This window comes from Ambystoma mexicanum, chromosome 4p (genome assembly GCF_040938575.1).
Source record: "Ambystoma mexicanum isolate Mex_15411 chromosome 4p, UKY_AmexF1_1, whole genome shotgun sequence".
NCBI lineage: Eukaryota > Metazoa > Chordata > Amphibia > Caudata > Ambystomatidae > Ambystoma > Ambystoma mexicanum.
Genome location: NC_090927.1, coordinates 980321963 through 980343669, shown reverse-complemented (window position 1 = coordinate 980343669; position 21707 = coordinate 980321963).

The following is a 21707-nucleotide window of genomic DNA, read 5'->3' as shown; positions in this document are numbered from 1 at the left end:
TGCAGACCATGAATACAAATGAGGATTAGGCTTGCATAGGAATGATAGAGGCAGGAATACACTCCAGGAAGATCAAGACTACACCCCCACTGGAACGGTTGGATCTGGGCACGGAGAGGATCATGCAGCCATCAGGAAGGAGAGTGTCAAAGCTTGTGACAGAGCTGGCCGTGAATCATGTCTCGATGAGACCAAGAACATCAAGGTCAAATTCTTCCAAGAGAAGGAAGATGTCAGAGGCGTGTTTGACAGCTGAGTGAGAGTTAAGAGTGGCGAGGTGGAGAAGGTTGCCATCCTTGAAATACTTCCGGGGAGGGGTACACATCAGAGGTACTCCCTGCGGAGGTGTAGAAATAGCCTGAGGGAGGGCAGAGGAGGTAGGAGGAGAGGGAAAGGTAGCCAAGGAGGAGGAAGAGTGTGCCAGAGAAGTGGCGGAGGGTGGAGGCAAGGAAGCCGAACAAGAGAGAGAAGGGACAGCGGGAGATGAAAGGAAATTGATACGGTGTGGGAAGAGTCTATGAAAGAGGAGAGGGTTGGCCTGAGGGCCTTGGACCAAGATGGTGCCATTCAGGTAAACATTACTGATGGCCTTAGAGGAATGGAAGGAAGCCAGGAGGGCCTCCCACCGGGTGCCACCATTAATGGGAGATGAAGAGAAAGGAGAGAGCACAGAGACCATATGAATAGTACATAGGTATGGCGAGGGAACGACAAAGAGGATGTCGGTGAGGGTCTGTCTAGAGGAAACACTAGTTTAGGTATCAGCGATAGGGAGGCCTGGGTTGGTGACCAAGGTATCCTTTTTGAAATTCTTACTACCAGACTTAGTGAGAAGGGTAGGGTAGTCGATAGAGAAACAGTTGGAGAAGATAGGAGAAACAGAGAGCACATAGGTGATGTGGAGGAGGGGGAAGAGGAGGGTGAGGAGAGTGGGTGGGAAATGAGAGAAGAGCAGAAGGTGGGTGGAGACACTGGGGGAGAACACAGCAGGGGTGCAAGCAGGAGAGATGGAACAAGACAAGAGCGACAGGACACAATGAAAACACAATGCAGGCACTGGGCACAGCTAAATTCAAAATTAGCGGGACATAATGAAACACAATGCAGCCACTAGGCACAGCCAAGTTCAGAATTAGCAGGATACAATGAAACACAATGCAGCCACCGGGCACAGCTAAGTTTGAAATCAGCAGGACAGAATGAAACATAATGCAGCCACTAGGTACAGCCAAGTTCAAAATTAGAAGGATACAATGAAACAGAATGCAGTCACCAAGCACAGCTAAGTTTGAAATCAGCAGGACAGAATGAAAAATAATGCAGCCACTGGGCACAGCTAAGTTCAGAATTAGTAGGACATAATGAAACACAATGCATCCACTAGGCACAGCCAAGTTCAAAATTAGCAGGATACAATGAAACACAATGCAGCCACCGGGCACAGCTAAGTTAGAAATTAGTAGGAAATAATGAAACACAATGCAGCCACTAGGTACAGCCAAGTTCAAAATTAGCAGGATACTATGAAACACAATGCAGCCACCGGGCACAGCTAAGTTAGAAATTAGCAGGAAATAATGAAACACAAGGCAGCCACTGGGCACAGCTAAGTTCAAAATTAGTAGTACATAATGAAACACAATGCATCCACTAGGCACAGCCAAGTTCAAAATTAGCAGGATACAATGAAACACAATGCAGCCACCGGGCACAGCTAAGTTAGAAATTAGCAGGAAATAATGAAACACAATGCAGCCACTGGGCACAGCTAAGTTCAAAATTAGTAGGTCATAATGAAACACAATGCAACCACTAGGCACAGCCAAGTTCAAAATTAGCAGGATACAATGAAACACAATGCAGCCACCGGTCACAGCTAAGTTCAAAATCAGCAGGACAGAAATAAACACAATGCAGCCACTGGGCACAGCTAAGTTCAAAATTAGCAGGGCCCAATGAAACACAATACAGCCACTGGGCACAGCCACGTTCGAAAACAGCAGGACATAATGAAACACAATGCATCCACTAGGCACAGCCAAGTTTAAAATTAGCAGGATACAATGAAACACAATGCAGCCACCGGGCACAGCTAAATTCAAAATCAGCAGGACAGAATGAAACACAATGCAGCCACTGGGCACAGCTAAGTTCGGAATTAGCAGGACAGAATGAAAAACAATGCAGCCACTAGGCGCAGCCAAGTTCAAAATTAGCAGGATACGATGAAACACAATGCAGCCACCAGGCACAGCTAAGTTCAAAATTAGCAGGACAAAATGAAACACAGTGCAGCCACCGGGCACAGCTAAGTTCAAAATCAGCAGTAAACAATGAAACACAGTGCAGCCACCGGGCACAGCTAAGTTCGAAATCAACAGAACAGAATGATAAACAATGCAGCCACAAGGCACAGCTAGTGGTAATGAGAGTGGGAGTCTCGGTGAGACAGAGTGAGGGAGGGACAGACAGAGGTGTAGGAAGCGTTATTTAGTGGTGGCGACTAACTCAAAGGGAAGTGAAAGTGTCACAATGTTTTTTCAGTGAGCTCTGAATGCAGGATCACATCACCCACCTTGCGTTCGTGTGGCATGCATGCTGATGATTAAGTCCCCAGGAAGCCGCTTAGTGGTTGGGAAAGGTGGCAGACATCTTTGAATTGCCATGAGGCCAAGATAAAAGGCCTACTGCCATAGAACTTGCTGCAACCAGTGTACCTGCCGCCCAAGGGTGATGGAGGGCAACAGGGAGGGAGGGATGTGTGCTAGCAAAATAAATCAGTTCAAGTTTATTTTATTTTCTTTTTCAAATGTAAAAACAAATCAGCTTTTTCTTTTACTCTTTCTCTTCGATTATGGATCCTCCTACCTCGTGTTGGGGTGGAAAATGGAGGAGATGCCGAGCATCAAGTGCATCCGTCAAGCATTAGATCAGGTCTTCAGGTAGGGAGCCACCTCTGCAGGTTCCAATAAAGAAGGGAATGAGCAAGGCAGATAGTGCAGGCCTAGAAAGTGGGCCTTTGAGGGGTGGGCTGGCCAAAGCCTGCTGGTCCACAATAGGCCAGATTTTTTAAGCCACTGGCCAATAGCAGGCTGATGATGAAGTCTCCGGGGAGCCGCTTAGTGGTTGGTAAAGGCGGCGGCCATCTTTGAATTGCCACGAGACTGGCAAAGAAAAAAGGCCTCCTGATATAGAACTCGCTGTAGATGGTGTACTCGCCGCCCAAGGGTGACGGATGGCAACAGGCAATGAGGGCGGGATGCGTGCTAACAAAATTAATTTGTTCCAGCTTTCTTTTCTTTTTTTTTCAAATATAAAAACAAATCAGCTTTTTCTTTTACTCTTTCTCTTCGATCATGGATCCTTGTATTGGGATGGAAAATGGAGGAGATGCCGGGCATCAAGTGCGTCCGTCAAGCATCAGATCAGGTCTGCAGGAAGGGAGCCACCTCCACAGGCTCAGATAAAGAAGGGAATGAGTAAGGCAGATAGTGCAGGCCTAGAAAGTGGGTCTTTAGGAGTGGGCCGGCTAAAGCCTGCCGGTCCACAATAGGCCAGATTTGTTAAGCCACTGTCCAATAGCAGGCTGACGATGAAATCTCCGGGGAGCCGCTAAGTGGTTGGTAAAGGCGGCGGCCATCTATGAATTGCTGCAAGGCCAGCGAAGAAAAAAGATCTCCTGCTATAGAACTCGCTGCAGCTGGTGTACTTGCCACACAAGAGTGACGGAGGGCAACAGGCAGGGAGGATGGGGTGCATGCTAACAAAATAAATGTATTCCAGTTTTCTTTTCTTATTTTTTTTCAAATATAAAAACTAAGGAGCTGCAAAAAAATTCACTGTGTAGACACCCTCATTTACTGATGCTCACCCCAATTCACTACAGAAGGTACTAGAAGGAGGCACAATTTGGAAAAGTGTCTGAAACAAAATGTTCGATCTGTTGGTTTTTCCTTTGAAATGTATTACTATTATATACAGCTAGAAAGTGTTTATTAAAGCATTTTAAAAGCAAATCAAACATTTTTTTTTATCATGCCACTCAAAATATGGGAAATTCCAAGGTTACTTTTTACTTAAATTCATTCACGAGAAGAGAGCACAATCAATCAAACTTTCTTGGACATTTCCTCAAATGTGATGAAGCCACTGAGTGACTGAAACATGTCGCACAAAAAACGAATATCACTTGGAAAAGCTCCATCTGATGCAAAGTGAAAATCAAGATCAAGAGCTTTTGAAACACATCAACAAACAGCAGCACGACTTGCTGACCGGAGTGCAAACGCAACTTTCTCCAGGGCAAATGAGATGCCAGAGCAAACTGAAGCAAGACTTGCTGACATGAGGACAAGAGCAACATCCTCCAGGGCACATGAGATACCAGAGCAAACTAAAGAAAGACTTGCAAACAAGAGGACAAGAGCAACATCCTCCAGGGCACATGAGACACCACTTGATCAGGAGACGGGCAACACTGTGTACCCCAGCTAGTATAACCATGAATGTATGACCCTCTAACCATCACCTTATCAGTGGAATGTGAATTTAGCTCTTCATATAAGATATTACCATTCAGGTTGCTCTTATTCAAACAGTCTTCTCCAATTCTATGAAACAAAATAAAAAAGAGCATACCTAATCTTAACACCTAATTCACCAAACAATTTTAAATTATAGCTCATCTTATGTGTTGCTGCGCTCCAATATTCAAATATCTTACTTACATCAATCATTCCAATTATTAGTTGATAAACTCTCTACAATCTCTTGTTATAGTCCTTGACATAAGTGTGAAATTCCTGAACCTATACAGATTTGAAAAACCATGTGTTATTTGTACTAACCCAAATTGTGCAACTCATCATCACACATTTAATTGCTCCCCTAAAAAATATAATATCCGTATTCTTTGTATTTGTATTTGGGAATTTGTACTGCGCATAACCCCAGAAGTGAACCGGGCAAAAAAATGGCATCTGGCCGCAGATGATATATCAGCGAGGAAAATTAACAGAATATGGGGCGCTGTTGAGCAGCCAAGCAAGATGGCCGCTTAGCTTTGGAGCTCCGTCGTGTCCCACCTGAATCCTTTCCATATCAGCGCTAATCCTCATTGCCTGCTACAGCCACTGCACGATCTTTTGCCCGACATCGTCCTCTACCTGCTCCTGTGACTTTAAGCTGAATCGGCACCCGGGTCCCGCGCTTCCGACATCTGGGGCCTATTCACGGCCTCCTGGGTTTACTTGTGGCCGCCAGCCCCGCCGCGGCCGGGACGTGCCACGGCTCAGGATCCTTCCACGCTGCTAGCCACGGCCACCTGTGGCGCTCCCTCGCTGCTGTGCCTCGCATCCTTGCTGCTGCCCAGGTGGCCCGCACCCCGTGGCTTCCCTCCTTCTGAGTTTGCGCCGCGGTGCGGTCCTGCGGCTCCCGAGCTTCCCGCGCTGCCGGACGCGGCTGCCTGCAGTGCCTCCTCGCCGCTGTGCTGGATCTCCTTGCTGCCGCCCTGGTTGGACATACCCCGGGGCCTCTTTCCATCTGCATCGCAGCCGCCGGAGGTGTTGTGTCTCCCGATCCTCATATGCTGCTGCCCGTGACCCCCTGCGGTGTCTCCCCGCTGTTGTGTCTGGCCTCCTTGCTGCTGCCCGGGCTGTCGGTCCCCCGCTGCTCCCTTTCACCTTTTTAGCGGCGGGTGCCCCGTCGCTGTTGGATCCTGGCTGCGGCGGGGGTGCGGCGCACTGTTGGACTCCGTGCGCCGTGACCCCTGCCGCCTCTGCATGTGAGCGCAGACCTCCCACTGCTCCTAAGACTGTGTGGGCCGCGCTGGCTGAGGGGCTTGCGTCTGCGGGTGATCACTCCCCCGCGGAGGGGGGAGGCCCGCGCAGCTATCTGGAAGCCTCCGGTGCTACGTCCTCTCCCGCCCTCCTCATCCCCCCGCTCCAGTGGATCACGCCGGTGGGGTGCCGCCAGCCGCGGACCTGCGCCCACTGGCCTGCAGGCGATGAGCCGTTCCAGCCGCCCCTGGGGCTGTGAGGTGGGTGCTGGGCGCTGTGTCCCATCCCCCCTGTTCCCTCCTGGTGCAGACCCCCGCTCCCCGCCTGGCTGCTGGTGTTCTGGCCTGGGGCTCTATCCGCCCACTGTGGAGCTGCCTGGGTGGGGGCTCGACCCACACCTGTCTTTTCTCCCGCGGAGCGTGGCTCCTTCATCCTGCGCCGCCCCCGGCGCGGCGGCCTACATAGCGGTGGTGGCTGTGAGCCCGTTACCTCGCCCCACGCCACATCTTGCTCTAGATCTTTTCGGGCCCGGGCTGCCATAGTGAACTGACACGCCTCGGGGTCTCACTGTAAGGGGAGGTGCCCTACCCGCTGTACTGACTGGCTGATTGTGGTGCCACTATCTGGGCGGCCTGTGGTCTCTGTGTCGTCTGTTTGGCATCTCTGCGCTCTGGGCCTAAGCCTACCTGGGTGAGCCATTACTTACACAAAATACTCTGGGCCCCTAGCTTCTTCAACCGGTGAGGCCTGCGCTCCCCACGTGACCCGTACGGTGCAGGATTCTGCATACTCCCTGCTGGCCTACCTCATCTCTGCTGCCACATCGCAATCCGCCTTCCCCACCCTGTCGGCATACTGTCCTTATCCTGGGACCTACAATACCCACGGCCGACGGCTGTTGGCCCGCCTTCATCTTTCCCCGCGACTCCTCAGCCGCTGCTCACCTCTGAAACCGCCAGGCTTGATACGGGCTATTCACAGCCGTAATGTCCAACAGAGCTCGGGGGGCTAACAAAGTGGGCGCTATGGACAAGTTTGCCAAGGCGGCCCCTCGTGCGGAGCCTGTGTCCTCATCCGCGGCACAGGAGGACAGCGAGATTTTGCCGGACCCCCCTCAACCCGACCTGACCATCATGATGGAGTCCATGGCAAAAAACATTGCATCCTTTCATGAAAAGCTGTATGACATCAATGCTAATGTCGCCTCCCTACGTGGCGGAGCAACGGATAAGTACCAACGAGGATCACATTCATACACTTCAGAACACAGTTACAGAGCTTGTCCGTGACATGAAACAAGTCAAAGCCAAGAACGATGACCTCGAATCGAGCTCTCGGCGAAATAACATTCGCATAGTGGGGGTTCCGGAGTCAGCACTAAAGGGTTGCATGGAGCTCGTGGTTGAGCAACTCATTAAAGATCTCCTTGGTAACCCCGAGCTCTCACCATTCTTTACAGTTGAAAGAACGCACCGCTCTCTGGCACCCCACCCTAAACCAGGTGATTTCCCCAGGCCGATTATCGCAAAATTACTGAGCTACAAGGACAGGGATCACATTCTTCGTCTGGCCAGGGAGAGAGGGGAGCTGAGGCTGGAATCTCAGATCATCAGGATCTTCCCTGACTTTTCAGTGGAGGTCCAGATGGAGCGACGCCGATTTAGCGGGGTGAAGAAGTTGTTGAGAGACAGGAAAATTGAGTACTATATGCTTTTCCCTGCTCGCCTGAAATTAATTTATCGCAACAAAAGCTATTTCTTTACTGTCCCGGATGAGGCCGTTAAGTTTATCGAAGCGCAGGTCCCACTTGTGAATTCCCCGGAGCAACAAATGGACGACGATTGATCCAGTACCCCCTTGGTCCCCCCGCTGACCTCTGGCGGCTGGGGCGACCGTGAGATTGTTCACCTGGCATGCTGCGGCCCGCCCCCTCTTGACGCCCCATTTGCTGGCCGGCCTTGGGCCCTTGGCGAACTCCCTAGTATTTCATCTCCTGCGGGAGTTGTCTCCCTATACTTCATGCTTCTGTTGCCAAACCCGGGCCTGCACTCCAGAGACTGGGCCACACTGTTATGCACTGACCTGCGGTAGCTCCGATTTTGTCCATGCTATCCTGGAAACCATGGTTATCCTTTAATTGTAACCTCTACTTCAATAGTCAATCAATGCTGAAAAAATGAGAATGTTGTTTTTTCGTCCAAAGTTTTAACATGGGTGGGCTCAACGGCAGCAGCAGCCCCGACTGCAGCTGCAATGCCGTTTATGGCGATGGGTTCGTGTTCAAGCCCCGTTTGGGCTACTTCTCAGGCGCTGCCGAGTTGGGGATGGCACGCAGTTTGGGTTCAAGGTGGTTGTCTATTCACTGCTAGTCACTACCGGGCGGTGAGGGTGGGGGGTGGGACAGTTGGGGTTTGTTTTACACAAAATGGCGGGATGGTCCTGACTGGTGCGGCGGGGTGGCAGGTCTGCCTCATCACAGCGCTCCGGTTGATACTCGGAGTGATAATCCACATCTGGGATGTTCCTTAACTCTTTAGTGTGGCTATTAGAATATTAACGTGGAATGTCTGGGGGTTGACCAATTTTACCAAGTCTTGTAGAATTACTGCGTATGCACAGAGGCATGGGGTCAAGATTCTCCTGTTGCAGGAGACACACGCTAAGAAACTCTTGTCATCAAACCTTGCTTAGACCTGGGGCCTCAGCAGATACTATACTCAGTACTCCACTCAGTCCAGGGGAGTCCTCACGCTCATCCACAAATCCGTTGGGTTCACGCTTCACACATCCCACATTGATTCTGAAGGCAGATTTGTGATCCTACATTGTAACCTAGCTAACGAAGAATGCCTGCTTGCAAACTCATATGCTCCCAATATTGATTCTCCCGATTTCATGGATACGGTATCTTCCATTCTCATGAAATATGTGGACGTCCCCATTATATGGGACGGAGACATGAACCTCATACTTGATATGGCTCTAGATAGAACAACCTCTGCCAGTAGACCTATGACCCGAGCAGCCAAACGGCTTCTTACTCACATGGGCTCTTTGAACCTTCACGACGCTTGGAGAGTACTACACCCCCAGGAGAGGGGCTACACCTTTTACTCCACGGTACACGATAGTTCCTCGAGAATAGATCTATTCCTCCTGTCCGGTAGCCTGATGGGCAGGGTCTCTGATGTTACGATCCTTGAGCGCACACTCTCCGACCACTCTCCTGTTCTACTACAGATCCAGCTAGGGCACGCCCCCGGGGCAGCCCCGCCTGGCGCTTTAAATCCGATGCCCTATCAGATATCGTCTTTAGGGCTGAGATACCAGCCGACATAAACTTGTTCTATGAAAACAACAATGTCTCCGATACATCCGAAGGGACTCGCTGGGAGGCATTCAAAGTTTACATCAGGGGTATGTGCATCTCTAGGGAGGCTGGGGTCCTCAGGGCCATAAAGCAGGCCTTAAATCTCTCCAAAACCAAGCTTAAAACCTTAGAACAAGAATACACCTCTGAACCAGCCCCTGCCACCCTAGCGAAGATTAGGTCGGAACTGGAGATATTTGAAGCACATACCCTTAGCGAAGTGAGATACTACGCTCGCCCTGCGGCTGCCTGAAGATATGGTGAGGGAGACAGACCGGGCAGAACCTTGGCCAAACTGGTCCGTTCTGAGGGAGGTAGGACTTGCATAGATAGTATCATCGATGAAAAGGGGTCGAGACACTGGTCAGACCATGCTATCCTTGACACTTTCGCCAGTTTTTACGCCAAGTTATATGGCCCCCAACCAGAGCACACGGCCCATGACCTCGACGACCTATTAGAATCCATCCCTATGACCTTAATCTCTCAAAGTACCCGAGAACTGCTTGATGCCCCGTTTTCCTTGGACGAGATAGTGCAGGTGATCTCGGATCTCCCTAAGGGCAAAGCCCCGGGCCCCGATGGACTCACATCTGAGTTCTATCAAGAGCATGTTGCTAAACTAGCGCCCATACTGCATGGGGTTTGGACTGAATCACTCCGTTCACGCATCCTTCCCCCCTCTTTAAGAGAAGCATTAATTACCGTCCTCCCAAAACCAGGGAAACCTCCAGACGAATGCGGTTCCGACAGGCCCTTGTCCCTCATAAATACCGACATGAAGATCTTTGCTAAAGTCATTGCCAATAGGTTCCTTCCATTCATGCCCCACCTAGTCCATGCCGACCAGAGCGGGTTTGTCCCTGGCCGCTCTACGGCACTTAATATCCGGCGGTTATTTAACGTCCTGTCCAGAATTGATCCTAATGCGGACGCTGTAGCGGTCACACTGGATGCCCAAAAGGCGTTCGACATGGTATCATGGCAATACTTATGGGCTGTCTTGGAGAAAATGGGAATAGGGCCAAATATGATCTCCTATATAAAACTGTTGTACACGGGACCGTCGGCAAGGGTGCTAGTTAACTCCGTCCCTCCTTCCCCCTTTGAATTACACAGGGGCACCCGTCAAGGCTGCCCATTCTCCCCCATCCTCTTTGCGCTTGCTATTGAACCCATGGCCGATCATGTCAGAGATGAACACACTCGCAAGGGCGTTCGGTTGCAGGGCACACCGGAAATCATCTCATTGTACGCGGATGACGTACTCCTTTACGTCAGACAACCCTCCACATACTTGGACCCTATCATTCTAGATATAACCAAAATTGGCACGTATTCGGGCTTCACCATAAACTACTCAAAATCCGAAATTTTCCCTCTCACTAAAACAACTCAGCAACCGTCCTGTGAATTCCCCCTACGCTGGTCCCCGGCTGGGATCAAGTATCTCGGGGTGCAGGTGTCACTGGCTAAAGCTTACCTGTTGGCAGACAACTACGAAGCAACGGCACACCTTATTGAATCCAAGATTCTTAAGTGGCGCAATCTCCCCCTATCCCTTGCGGGCAGACTCTCCCTAATAAAAATGATCACGGTCCCCAAGCTTCTCTATATTTTTGCGAATGTGCCAGTTTGGCCAGGCAAGCAATATTTCAAGAGGCTTCACACAGCGTTTGCTCAATTTCTCTGGCACTCTGACGCTGTCCGCAAGAAGTGGCAACATATGACCCTCCCTTATGAAAAGGGGGGCCTAAATGCCCCTAATTTAACTTTCTACTGGAACGCTGCTCAGGCCCAACATGCTACCCATTGGTATACACACCCTAACCCGCCCCCACATGTTAAATTGGAAAAAATGGCGGGAGACGGTATCCACATCATGACCCTACTATTACACTATGGTTTTCGTGCGGATGCCCCATGGGATCCGGTGGCTACCACAATTCGGGCATGGAATAACATCCTATCCCCCAGTCCAGAACAGCACCCATACTATAAGTGGCTCCCCTTATGGCAATTTCCCGGCCTCACCCCTACACATGACCAACACCTCTCTCAACGTTGGGAAAACCTGAGATATCGGGCCCTGACAGACCTATATCCTGATGGTTCATTTATCGCCCCCCGTACATTGCGCCCTGGGCGCCCTAGCTCTGCGCTGGCCTTGCTGCAGTACTATAGGTTGAGAGCAGCGGTGCAGGCTATGTGGCCCTCCTTCCCCGAGGAGCCTCCAGACTCACCTGAACTCCAGTATATAGCAAACTCCAATGGCTGTAGAGGCATAATATCCTCCTTATATAAAATACAGATGGGCAAACTAGAGAATATTTCCCCGGAACCACGGGAAGCATGGGCCGGGGAGCTCGAAACGGTGATCACTGACGAAATGTGGGGCAAAATGTGTGTTCACATGCGCAAAGTATCACTTAATGCCAGGTTCCGCTGCATTCAATACAAATTACTTAATAGGCTCTACTACATGCCGTACAGAGTTGCAAAATTCACGCTCACTTTGACACATACATGCCCGAAATACAAATCAAACGTGGCAGACCACGTTCACATGTTTTGGTCCTGTGCCGCGCTTCACAAGTTTTGGTCGGAGGTGACGGAGGTGCTCTCAGAGATAATTGGCTCCCCTGTAGAGATGGACCCACTTGCCTTGCTGTTCGGTATTTGGTTGGGTGAAAATGTAAGGAAAATGTCAAAATTCTTGAATGTAAGTGCTATTGTCGCCAAAAAATGTATATTACAATGCTGGAAGCGCCGCTCCCCCCCTACCCTCGACATGTGGTTGAAGGCACTCACGTGGGTACAAACGTGCAAGGAGGAGTACATCGATTCCTTGGCCACGCCCTCCCGCCCTGGAAATGTGTGGTCTGAATTCTGCAGTTACCTGAACAGCAAGGATGGGGTCGGCTGGTCCTCCGCCCCTTCACCGACCCAACCTAACTCTTCTTGATGCACTACTCATGCGCACTATTCCACAATATTCACCCCCTCAAAAATGTGATGTCGATATTAGCTGTGATGTAATGCGTATAGTTGTTGTTATATTGTTTTTTTTGCTAACATGCTAACTGTGCTGTACCTGTCTTAACCTCCTGCCAATAAACAAAAGTTTAAAAAAAAGAAAATTAACAGAATAAGCTTCCATGTCTTAAACAGTTTTTTTCTGAACTCCAACAAGGATTTAGCCTTACAGAATTCATATGGTAGGGCATTCCAGGCCTTTGGCCCTGCGTGGGAGAAGCGTCTATTGCCCTAAGTAACAAAATTTGAGTGAGGGACCACCAACAATATTTCTTGGGTGACCGTAGACAACGTTCCGGTTGATAAACCGAGGACCCCAGATATCTCGGGGCAGTACCAAGAATACATCTAAATATCAAACAGAGGGTTTTAAACAACACCCTCTGTTGCACAGGAAGCCAATGAAGTTCTCTCAGAGAATGTGAAATATGAGAACGTCGAAACAGAGAGAAAATCGCCCTAATGGCCGAGTTTTGTGCAACCTGTAAGCGCTGCATTTGTTACTTCGGAATGCCCATGAGCAATGCATTACAGTAGTCAAGCCTTGCATTTACCAAGGCACGACCACCATGGGACGATCTTTAGATGGAATCAAAGGTAGCAGTGGTTTTAATAGTCTGAGTTGACAATATACAGATTTAACTATGTTATTCATCTGCTGGGTGCAACCAAGGTCTGCCTGCCAAGTTAAACCAAGGTTTTTTACTTTTTTTTTTTTAAACTTTATTTTATTAACATTTTCATAATATAACAAACAGGCTGGAAGCTTTACCATAAAATAAACGTGTCATCAGCCCCCAAAGTAAGAGAAAAGAAAAAGGACCCCTCCCCCTCCCCCCGCCCTCCCAGAAAAGAACGAACCCTCCCCCCAATTAACTTGGATCCAGTAGAACCCCCTTCACAGGGAGATGCGTTGCAAACTTTGTGTGGCCGGAGTTCGGGAAAAAAGCAAAAAAATTCCAACTGCGTGTTTGGCTGCATGTCGTCCATTATCCCCCGGGACGCGGGTCCCCATTTCCATCCACGTTCCCTCCCCGAGCTTCAGTGGACCTCCCAACCCCAGATCTGCTGTACCCCGTACCAGTTAGTCTGAAAAGAGTTCATGTCATTGTTCATCATCGCTGTTAATTTGTCCATCAAGAACATGTTTTTAACCTTGTGTATCCAGTCCTCCTTTGTGGGCGTCTCCCTGCTCTTCCATTTCTGGGCCAATGCCACCCTCCCGGCCCTCAGCATTGTTTCCCACATTCTCGGGTATCTGTGTACCTCCGTATCCTCTGCGGGGAGGCCCAGCAGCACTGTCAGGGGATTATGGGGAAGCAATTCCTCCGTGACTTCGGCGATCCAACCCCTTACCCTCTCCCAGTATGTTTGTGCTTTCGGACAGTGCCACCACATGTGGCCCCTCGTGCCTGCCTGGTCACATCCCCTCGGGCAGGCGGGGGATATTCCCGTGAACATTTTTGACAGTTTGACGGGATCTCTGTGCCACCCCTGTAGAATTTTAAAGTTGTGCTCCATGTCTGCTGTGAACAGGTTCCCGTGGAATGCTATTTTGAATATCCTCGACCAGGAGTCCTCCGAAATTTCTTCCCCGGCCAGATCGTTCCAGAAAGTGCGGAACCCCCTCCTTCTCCCCAGGTCCACTGTGTTAAGGATTTTGTACATTGCAGATACCGCCCCCTTCCTGGAGGTTGCAGTATCGAGTAGTTTCTCAAAGGGGGTCATCTGTCTCTTTAGCCGCTGGCCCCATGCTTGATCGCACAGGATACCCTTCAGGCGGAGGTACTCGAATATGGAGATTGACTCCGGGCCGAGGGCGGTCCTCAAGTCTTCGTATGGTAGGAATTCTCCCTCTTTAAACAGTTGACCAGCCCATTCCATCCCTGAGTCTGACCAGGACTGTGCATTACGGAACCCCCTGTTTCCCAGTCTAAGTGGGTGACCCCAAAGGGATGACATCGGGGACGGCCATGATGTCAGATGTGCCGTTTGGGGGCCCTCCCTCCATATTGCCCAGAGAACTCCCAGTGTTGGGTGGGATTTGAGCCTGTTCGGGATGAATTTAGGTGGGGCCCATAGGAGGTCGCGTACCTTAAGTGGGTGCGCATCCATGTCCTCCAGGTACGACCAGTATGTGCCCATCCCTTCCCTCATGTGTTCCAGGAGGACGCGCAATTGAGCGGCGCGGAAGTAGAGGTGAAAGTCGGGGAGCCCGAACCCCCCCTCCTCTCTAGGTAGGGTGAGAATGGCCTTCGCGGTTCTCGGGGTCCTACCCTGCCATACAAACTCGCGCACCGCATTCTGGAGGACCCTGAATGTTTGGTCGGGGACGCTGGTGGGGAGGGCGGTGAAAAGGTATAGTAGGCGCGGGAGTATATTCATTTTCACTGCCGTCATGCGACCATACCAGGACAGGATCATGGAGCCCCATCTCCTTAAATCGGCGGTGACCTGCGACATAACGGGGTCATAGTTAGCAGGGGCGAGGTTGTGCAGGTCCCTGGTCAGAAAGATCCCCAGGTATCGGATTGAGGTCTTCCCCACCGCTATTCCCCCCAGGCTGTCCCGGGAATCTAGGCCTGGGTCCCGAGTTCTCATGGGGAGGAGGACTGATTTAGATGTGTTGATCTTTAGGCCTGAGAAGCGCCCAAATTCGGACAACAGGGACAGGAGGGGGGGGGGAGTGAGGATTTTGGGTCCACCAGATAGGCCAGGATATCGTCTGCAAACAGGGAGAGCTTGAATTCTACATCGCCTCTCCTGATCCCCTTGATGTCTGGGTGTGATCTGATTGCTATTGCCAGGGGTTCCATAGTTAGGACATAGATCAACGGGGAGAGTTGGCATCCCTGTCTTGTTCCTCGTGATAGAAGGAGTGGGGCCGACAATCTACCATTCACTTGGACTCTGGCCTTTGGGGCCCTGTACAGTGCGGCCACCCAGTCCCTAATGTGGGTCCCGAAGCCCATCTTCTGAAGAGTGAGCTCCATGAACCTCCACTCGACCCTGTCGAATGCCTTTTCTGAGTCTAGGGAGAGGACGCTCGCGTCTAGGTCCGACACCTGGGCGTAATGAAACAGGTCTATGGTCTTGCGAATATTATCTGAGCCCTGTCTCCCCCTAACGAACCCCACCTGGTCACCGTGGACCAGCTTCGGTAGGACACCCGGCTCCCGATGACCTTGGCCAGGATCTTAACATCAATATTCAACAGGGAGATCGGGCGGTAGGAGGAGCACTCCAAGGGGTCTCTACCGTCCTTCGGGAGCACTACAATAACTGCCTCCATCATGGAGTCCGGGAGAGGACCCCCCTCCAGAACCGCGTTAAACACCCTGACCAGGTGGGGGGCGAGGGCCGACCGAAACCTTTTGTAGAAGTACACTGAGTAGCCATCTTCGCCCGGGGAAGTGCCCACCTTCATGCCACTGATCGCATGTTCCACCTCCTCCTCGGTCACCGGACCCTCCAACCCCTCCGCCATCTCCCTAGTCAAAGACGGGACCCGGATGGAGTTTAGGAATTCCTCGATCTCCCCCCCGTCCCCTCTGTACTCAGACGAGTATAGCCTTTCGTAATATCGGCGGAAGGCCTCTCCAATGTGAGAAGTATCATGTCCCAGCTCCCCCACCTCGTTCTTCACTGCCTTCACCATTCTGCTCCTCTGTACCTCCCTCAGCCTCCAAGCTAGGATCCTATCCGCCCTGTCCCCTTTTTCATAAGGTTTTTTACTTTTGAGACAAATGATGTCTGTGTCTCAAAGTGCTCAGGACAAGGCACCTGTAGCAGGGCTGTAGCCAGTTTTTTTATTTTAGCCGAACAAAATAATTTCAGTTTTATTTGGATTGAGCTGGAGCTTATTAGCAGCCATCTAGCTCTTAATTTTACTGGCACAAGCCAACACTCTCTGTATAGCTTCCGTATGTTTGGTTAGCCGTATGTAGATCTGTGTGTCGTCGGCATAAGAATGATAAAATAATCCAAACGCAGCAAAAATCTCCAAAAGGGGGCGAATATAAATGTTAAAAAGTAAAGGTGACAAAGATGATCCCTGAGGGACTCCATATCTGACTGCTAGAAAGTCTGAGATGAAGGCCCCCCCACTTGACCTGTTGAAAGCGATCATTTGGAAACAAAATAAACCACCTCAAGGAGGCATTTGAAATCTGGGCCGTGTCAGAGAGTCTAGAGACGAGAATCTCAAAATTGACAGTATCAAATGCCGCAGAGAGATCCAGCATGACTTGCATGCTGATGTCACCTTCATCGCCTGTCTTCAAGACATCATACCAGACTGATAATAGTGCCGTCTCAGTCCCGTGACCTGGTCTGAAACCAGATTGACATACATCCAAAATACCCTGCTCCTCCAAATGAGCCTGCAATTGGATTGTAACAATCCTTTCCAGGATCTTGGCCCACCAGGGTAAGCCTGCAATAGGGCAATAGATTGAATAGACCTTCCGGTCTAGAGTATCTTTCTTCTGCAAGGGTGTAATATATGATCTTTTTAGCTCGTTAGGAATACAGCCTTGCATTAGTGAGGCATTTATAATAGCCAATACAGGTGTGCTTAGCACTTCCACATGACTTTTGACTAAATATGCCGGAATCGGATCATAATTAAAATTAGTGGGGTTCAGTTGGGAGAGGAAATTACTAATCAGATCCAATTCCACTGGTTTAAAATCAAACTTTAAAACCGTTAAATCTGACTCGGCCCCTACATTAGTGTTTAACAGCGTAATAGGTACTAGCACCGTTTCTAATTCAATTTTTGCTCTAATCACGTCAAGCTTGTCTATAAAGAAAGCATTGAGGTCGTTAGCCAGATATAAAGAGGGAGCAACACATGAAGTTGTACAAGAAGGGGAGCTAAAGTGCTTCACTGTGTCAAAAAGGGCCTTAGGTCTATTCAAAGCACAACCAATTTGTCTTTGCAGACATTCAGCTTTTGCAGCGACAATAGCCTCCTTATAACTCCTTAGTGCTGCTTTGACCTCATATAGATCCCCAGAGGATCTAGTTTTCAACCACACTTTTTCCTTTCGACAATATTCATTTTTTTAAACTTTAAAAACTTGTTATACCACTGGTTGTTCTTACAACGAGATTTAATGGAATGAGTAATAGGGGCCTGTTTATCACAGTTTGCTTGTAAGCAGGTCATAAGATTAGTGTATAGTTCAACCTAATAGCCCTGCACCGACTTCACACGCGTGCCTTCCACTCAAAAGAACAGAATTGGTGCTGTTTCATGGGATTAGTTCCCAGCAACCCCGGTCCTAAAAGATAATGAAAAACGTATCTGTAATTATCCACTGCTCAGTCTTATAACAAAAATGTTCCTCTGGCCATTTCTACTTACTTCTGTCATGCTTAACTAAGCCTTTTAGCCTTCCTGTTTGCATCCCGAATATAAATGGACTGTAATGTAATACAGCTTCTCACGTCATGCGTCCATCGCGCCATTAGCATAAGTAAACAATGCTCCTGCTGTGCGTTTTGAACCTATCATTACACTTTTCTATACAAAATATGCAGAGTAGCAGCATACTGTGACCCACTTAATTACTTTAACTCTTTCTCAGCATTTATCATCTTTGGTCTGTAATCATTGCATAAACGGTGACATTAATCGATATACAAAATGTTTTCCCTCTCTCTTCTCAGTCTTGGTGATGGACAAAGAATTACACCAGAGCATTTTTCAATTATAAATATGTCATGAAACTGTTCTTTCAATAAATATCACATTTGCATGTATTCAATTAACAGTTTTAAATTACACATAACATTGTCCATATAATCATTAAAGTTTCATTCCAATTTGTCATTTATAGTGATTTTAAGTGTTCCCTGTCATCTTACCTCATATGACAAAGAACTTAGGTTCATTCCATGTTTGTAGCTCTATATCTATGCTAAGTTCAATGAGCAACTTCTAATGCAAAAAAATTGTCAATTGTCTTGTTTTTAATTCTGCCTTTCAATATCTTAGTGGTTGACCTCATTATTGTCAATCACAAATTGCATTATTTGCTTTTCCACAGACATCATTGTGTCACTCTAAACTGCTTTCTCCAATACAAAAGTTAATATCCAAATTATAAAGTAAATCACATCACAGTCTTTTTTGCACATATGGTCATTTAATACCTTAAGTTTATGAAATATACACAATACGTTAGAGTTCACAACAAGTGGCCCATTTCATGATCTGAATCAAGATCTCTAGCTCTAGATCTATATTTAAATATAATTTTTGCTTCCAATCTGCGAAGCGCTGTTTCCCTATTACCACCTCTTGGATCTTTATATATTGTTCTTAGACCAAGGAATCTATTTTCTGCCTTGTCATCCATTTGGTAACATTCCTGCCAATGAATGCTAATACCTCATATCCTCTTCATTTAATGCATTTAAGTGTACACTGATTCTAATACGAAGCTCCCATATTGTACTTCCTATGCACACAAGATCACACACACAAATGATTGCATAAACCGCAAATATGGTCCTGCAATTAATAAAGTATTTTATATACAAATCCTCATTTATATTTATCTTTAGACTTTGACATTCTTTTGTATACTGACACATACTACAATTACCACATTTATGGAATCCACCTAAAATCTCGTAGTCTGTATCTGTAAGGGTTTTTAGGAAAGATGGACATAATGCATTTTTCAGTTTTGGTGCTTTTGTATAGACTATGCTTGGTCTATTTTCAATGTAATCCAAAAGATCAGGCGCTCCTGTTAGAATGTCCCAATGTTTACACATTAAACCATACATCCTTTTGCTTTCAGCAGAACATTGTGTCACAATCCTTACTTTTAACTGTTCAGTCTTATCTCTTTAATTGGTTTCAGTAAATCTACTCATCTCATTCTCACACTTTTCATCCTTGTATGTGTTAGAACTTCCTCTGTATAGCCCTGTTGCTTAAATCTAGTGTCAAGAATATCACATTATTTTTCAAACTGTTCCCTTTCTTTACCGTTCCATCGGGCTCTGAAGTATTCGCCAGTTGGTATATTGTTTATAACACTGAATTTATGACAGCTTGAGCTAACAGAACAGAATTAACCACAGTAATTTTCCTCCATGAATGAGCAGGAATTCAACCCCAGGATTATGTTACATTGCCATTAAGGCGGAGGATTTTTCAAATCATTGACCTGAATAAGGTATCCTCGGATTTCTACAACATACTAATATGTAGACACTATATTTCGCACCATAACAGGGTGTAGCAGATTTAAGGTGCTTCTTTATCGGCCCATGTTTTTCTCATTCCAATACTCACATGATCATCAATGAAGCAACGAAAGTAATATCTCGGTCTGTCAACCAAACCAGTGGAAGAAGGGCCTTGAAAATGACCAAATTCGAAACACGTGTCGGTTCACCACATCAGAAAGAAATTGAAAACTCGAGAATATCTACATGGAATACTTTGAATAAATTTAATCTGGAAACCAACTTGTTTATAGGGAGACAGTGCGCGAGTCACCACTAACCAAAACAATGTTCACTATTGATTTATGTTTTTATATCATATGAATCTTATGCATATGCACACATTGATATATATATATATATATATACATATATATATTATATATATATATCTTTTGGATTATGACTTAATATCCCTGATGAAGACCTGTGGTTTAATGTCGAAACGTTGAGAGCACCATTATATATATATATATACATATATATACATTTTGCAGAAAAGCCCTTTGTAGCAAGTACATGTAGCCAGGTGGGCTGCACCCCCAGAGCAGCCAGAGAATAAAGTGTTCTTCGGCAAATTCAAGAAAGCAGCACAGCGAAATCCAGCTAACACTTAAATTTTATTAGCAATGTGCTGAAAGGGAAAACCATGGAACAGGATGACATGTTTCGTGGTGCTCTGACCGCTTGATCACGTGGTTCAGCAGGGACACAAATGATGGACAATAAACATACATACAACTCTATGGTACATGCAGAGCGTCTTGCATTTAGGTCAAACATTCCTATTGCATTTTTAGGTCGGCCATTTTGGAAAGTCTAGACAGAACGGATATACATATAGACAGCTAGGTATTATATGTAAATACAATATAATGACTCAGGCATACTAAGAAATGTAATAATAAATCTCATAGTATATAACATAAACTTGTATAAGGGGTACCATACACAGAAAATTATACAAAATTGTATGTTAATATGTTGCCTAGTGTGCTGGCATCTGCTTGCTTGAGTCTGAAATACATCTCATATAGCGGCGATGTGGCAATAAAATAATACCCCTTAAGTAATAGAGACTGTCATATAAAGTCCTCATACAAGCAGTCAGTATCATGGATATGTAGTCAGTTGACTCAAACTGTGAAAAGGAGGGCTGCAGTGGAGATAAGTCCTTGAAATTACATGGGACATATAGTATCTGTGCAAAGACGCTTCTGCAAATACGCAATTATGTAAACAACATAAAGTGCATAGTGCCTTTAAAATAATGCTGATAAAGTGCATAGTACATTAAGGTTTTTATCAGTAAGGTGTCTAGTGCCTTATACATTCTGAATCTCTCACAGCCTACCAGTAATTCCACAATAGTTAAAAGTAATCAATTAGTTAAAACCACAATGATACATAAAATTCATAATTGTGTGATTTAACATATCTATCCAAAAAGCCAGAGTTCAATGTTTCAACAACCATATGCTATAAAAGTCCTTAAAATCTTTGTGTCAATAAAACCAATTCCTATGTTTCAATGCTGTAAAGCCATATTGTTAAAAATTCACAATACAATTGAGTACAAATAATAAAAAGTAGATGGTTCACTTAGTGCATCAAAACAATCTAGAACAGAAAATGCATTAGCATTCTAGAAAGACAAGGCAATTGTAAGAATATAATGATACACAATGATTAAAGACTCCAAAAATGATATGACCAAGGCACACCAACTTGTGCATGAATAATACCATCAAGTGTTATCAAGTGCCTAAAAAAGTATACAGTTCTTCATCAAGGTTGTGGCCCCGTGGCTTTTTGGTCTCGAAATCCAAGATGGTCTTGGTTTCTGATTGTCTTAATAAGAGCTCACGGTTGCTTCCTCTCAGAGATTTGGGAACTGCTTGAATGCCAAAAAAAGAGAAACCATCTAGTTTACCACCATGCTCCATTTGAAAATGTAATTCCATAGGATAGGTAGGGTCAGCATTTTTTTATCGCCCTAGTATGTTGGAGCACTCGTAATTTAAGTTTGTCCTTTGTGCTTCCTACATACCATTTCTTGCATGAGCAAATAAGTACATACACTACAAATTCTGTCTCGCAGGTTATGCAGGTCTTAATGTCTATTTTTCTTGTTAAGGACAGGGTGTAAATAGTCAGATGTATTGGTAGCATATTGACATGCCTTCCATTTCTGGCATTTGTGGAACCCTGATGTTTTGGTTTGCAGCCACATATTTTCTGATGTGTTGTATATTGGCTCATGAAGCTAGGTA